This window comes from Phragmites australis, chromosome 3 (genome assembly GCF_958298935.1).
Source record: "Phragmites australis chromosome 3, lpPhrAust1.1, whole genome shotgun sequence".
Lineage (NCBI taxonomy): Eukaryota > Viridiplantae > Streptophyta > Magnoliopsida > Poales > Poaceae > Phragmites > Phragmites australis.
In genome coordinates, this window is record NC_084923.1 from 43,341,436 (window position 1) to 43,345,693 (window position 4,258).

Sequence of the window (4,258 nt, forward strand, 5' to 3'; positions counted from 1 at the left end):
AAAATACAAGAGAGTGGTATGGTTTGTTGTGCTTGGACCGGTAGTTTGTTGTGTGAGCCATGGTTCTGACATGACCCGCACTGTTTCACCAACTCGCAAGCATTCTGGAGGGCCGTGGACCAATAGTATTCTTACCGGAACGCTTTTTGAAATAGAGTGCGGTACGAAGCGCGGCTACCACATATTCCTTTGAGGATGCTGGGGAACGTTGTGCCCCCCTTCTTGAGTGATGTATTTCAGTAAAGTTATTGCTCCTTTGGCGGTAGAGGTATCCCTCTACACAGGAATATTTGTGGTTCTAGCATGTGACCCTTTGAGCTGACACATCATCATCAGAGGCTGCTTGATTCTGAAGGCAGTCCAAGATCTGATCTATCTAGGCTGTACCCGAATCGAGCAGGGTGACCATATGATGGCTACTCGAGGTCTACGACATCAAAAGATAAATTGCCTCCAAAGGTGTTGCCACTGGTGCTCTATTTTCAAGCAGAACATCCCTTCTACGTTGGCCCGAGACCGTGGTGGGTGGTCGTGTGAATTTTTTTCAAAGACTCTGTCTAGGACAGGTGCACAAGAAGAGGATAGATGGTCTAGCTCATCGGCTAGAAATTTGTCCGTACGAGGGATGTGCCTGACTTTAAAACCGATGAAGCGTTACTCTAGATTTCTCACTTCGGAGAGGTATGTCGCCATCATCTGGTCCGAGCACAAGAAACCCTTCGCACTTGGCTTACGACTAGTAGCAAGTTCCTCATCGCTAGTGGGCATTTTACCCCTCGTGCAGATGCTTATCATATTCCAGATAAGAGTCCATTATACTCTGCAACATTATTTGGTGTCCTGAAAATATAATTGAAATGTGTACGTGAAGGTGTTGCTGGTTTGTGAGGTTGAGATTGCTCCAACCCCAGTCCATTAAACTTGAATGGCCTATTGACATGTGTGTTCCTGTGCCTGTTCGTCTATGATCGCAGAAACCCTCACCGCTTGACGACTAGTACCGCTCTCGCGACCTATGGGTGTAGCTGCAAAATAGGGCAATGACTCCTCATCTGGTCGAGGAGTGGTTAGTACAGGAAGAGAAAAGGGTTACCTGTTGAGATCCTGGAAGGTTGCCCCCATTTCTGGTATCCGCCAGAAGTGGTCATTCTTTCTATTAGAAACTTGAAGAGCAGAAGACACTTTTTCCTGTCCACGAAATGACCTTGCCCAAAAGGCAACACACCCGATTAATTTCGCAGCACCCTCTTCCCTGTTTGGGGATCTTGCCTAGCATCATGCTGTTTCCCCTCTGGGCGCGTGGCCTGGGGATCATCGCCAGCACCTGAAACATGAGTCTTTATTGCCCCCCCCCCCCCCGTTGCATAAACTGTCATGCAAACTTCCCGTTGAGCCTCGGAGCCTTCGGACTCCAATTCGGTGTCTCATACCTAGACCACACCAGGCTCATCTGGGTCGTATCCCATGATGAATAACTCGCGGTGACCGGGGTCCTCGGAACGGGACTCAGCGGTTGCCGTGGATCTGACCATGCGTAACCCAATCTAATCTCCATGACTTACCAAAACTTAGAAACGTGCCCCCAACCTAGCATGCCAACTATCGTGGGTTAATCCCAGACAATGATTCTGGAGTGTACGGTCAGTGGGCGCGTGAACAACGCTTACGGTAAATGAACTCAAGAACACCCGGGGACATCCAGGTTTAGGCCTTCTGAAGTATAGCAACCCTATGTCCTGTGTATTTTGTTATAAGTGTTTGTGAACGGGTTACAGATGAGTTTATCCTCCCAATATAGACATGTTCCCCCCTGTAAATACAAGAGAAGGAGAACTTACAAGTATATCCCTTTCAGTAGACCCATATCTAACTAGATATTTTTTTCTCATGCCATCACCACGTGGAGCATACGCGCTGCACCTTGCGCTGAAGGTTCTACAAGGCCCATCCCATCATCTCGGACGCATCCACTTTCACTTCACCTCGTTAGTCCTACCTGTCCTCTCACCGTGAGCCACAAGTTTATCTGCCAAGCAGTTTCGTCCTAGCCTTTTGTGAGCCCACCTGCGAACTCATTCACTTGCATGTTTGTTCTGCAGACTTTGTCCCATCTGTCGTGTGGCGCCAAGTCAATCCGTAAAACCCCACTTTGTAGCATTTAATGCTACAAGATGAGGCACTGACCATCTACGCCGGTCATGACTTTGTTCGCTGAAGGAGATGCCTCGGGAAAGAAAATATTTGAGTAGAAATCAATAAATACGATTAGATATGTTAGGTATTAACGCTCTGCGCCCAGCAAGGGATGATCACGGGATCACAATATTGTAAGGAGATTGGTCGTGCAAGCCTCGCGCTGGTCAAGTGAGCCTTGACTTGATGTGCGATGGGCCAGGGTCAAGAAATATCCCCTATCAATCGCAATATCCCTCATGAGACCTGTTAGCCAGGACGTCCCCTTACTTAATATTGCGATAGGAGATGAACACGATAGAGTATATGGATGAATCCAAGGGCAACTAGGTCATTACATAACTCGTGCCACGTCAAAAATGGCATAAAGAAAAAGAAAGAAAACATGTGGCGGTAGAAAGGGCTAAGAGTGACAAGCGAGAATATTTTTGCGGGGACCAGAATTTGTGCTATTTTGGAAGTTGTCATTCAAAAATAATGTAGTAAATTTCATAAAACTACAACTATTTATATCGTTGTAACACAAAACTTTTTAATCTGATTCTACTTGTCAGCCACATATATGCTTTATGGCCAGGTCTCACCTGTTAGATATCTATATGATAAAAGTTGTAATTTCTTGTTAACAAGATTCAAAACAGTTATAATTTTATGAAATAGACTTTAAAAATTATAATTCTGTGTTACAATAATAAATATAGTTATAATTTTACGAAGTTTACTCAAAATAATAATTAACCCGAAGACAGATGGCTACAAAGGGAGGCATATGCCCCGTGCAAGCGCAGCACGCCAAGCTGGCCTAGTCTAACGGACTGCCACCTGGGACCATATGCCACCAACACGACAAGACATACGAGACCGGCCCCGACGTACGTGATCACAGCAGATACTCTAGATCATAGAATAGAAGCAGCACGTAGGTAGCTAGCAGCTACGGTCATCACCTCCGTAGGCAGGACTATACTACTAGTACTACACGACTAGATGGATGGATGGATAGATAGATACGGAGTAGCAGGCTAGCAGCCTATATAGAGCTACTACTTATGAAAACGTACTGTGCTGAAGAAGTTGCGTCCGGAGAGAGATGCGTGCAGCAGGAGGTGCGTCCCGCGACGACGTGTGACTTGACGACGTCCTGTACCTGCAGGAGCCGCCTGGCACCTGCCGCCACCGCGCGCGCGTAGCCGGTGAGGCGAGCCAAGCCAATTCACGCCGGGGCGCTGCCTCGTGATCCGCGCCGTGCGCCAACGCCACGCCTCCCCACGAACAAAAACAGGCGGAGGCGCAGCGCGATACGCCCGAGGCCCGACCGATCTTTCCGCCCGTCCCGAGTGGCCCGTGCGCGCGAACGGGGACGAGGGATTCCACGTTTTCGCAAGGGCGGGAGGGGGCGCGCGAATGGCAGCCGCGCCAAGGATCACCAAGCCACCCGTGCACCGGAGCGCGTTTCGTTACATCGGGGACGCGTATCGTCTGACGTTGTGAAACAAAATCATTAGAATGTATAGTAATCTGAGTTTGGTGAACATTATCATACTATTTGGTACTCTGAGTTTGGTGAACAGTAATCTATTCATAGAATCATTAGAATGCATAGTAATCTGAGTTTGGTGAACATTATCATACTATTTGGTACTCCGAGTTTGGTGAACAGTAATATATTCATAGAGCTACTGTAGTAGATCATCTGGTCCTCTGTTTCGGATTTAACGGTTCAAGAGGGCTAATGTCATGGCACTATTTATCCAGTGACTCTCTCCTTACCCGGATTCATATCCTCTGACTTTGCTTTTTGAAAGCGGAATACTCTATTTCTATTTCGAGAATAATAGAACTATAACGTGTGTTACATCACTAGCAGTTAAGGCATAAGAACAAACACAAGTTTAAAGACGATAAGGATGTGATTGATTATCATGAGTTTTGTTCGCATGTACAGTATATATAGGTTGAGTGGAGTTATATTAGTTGAAAAGAAGAGTATTTTGTTATATCAACGATTAATCCTTGATAATAATTTCAGCGTGTAACGGTCGGTGGACGCGTTAACAACGCTTAC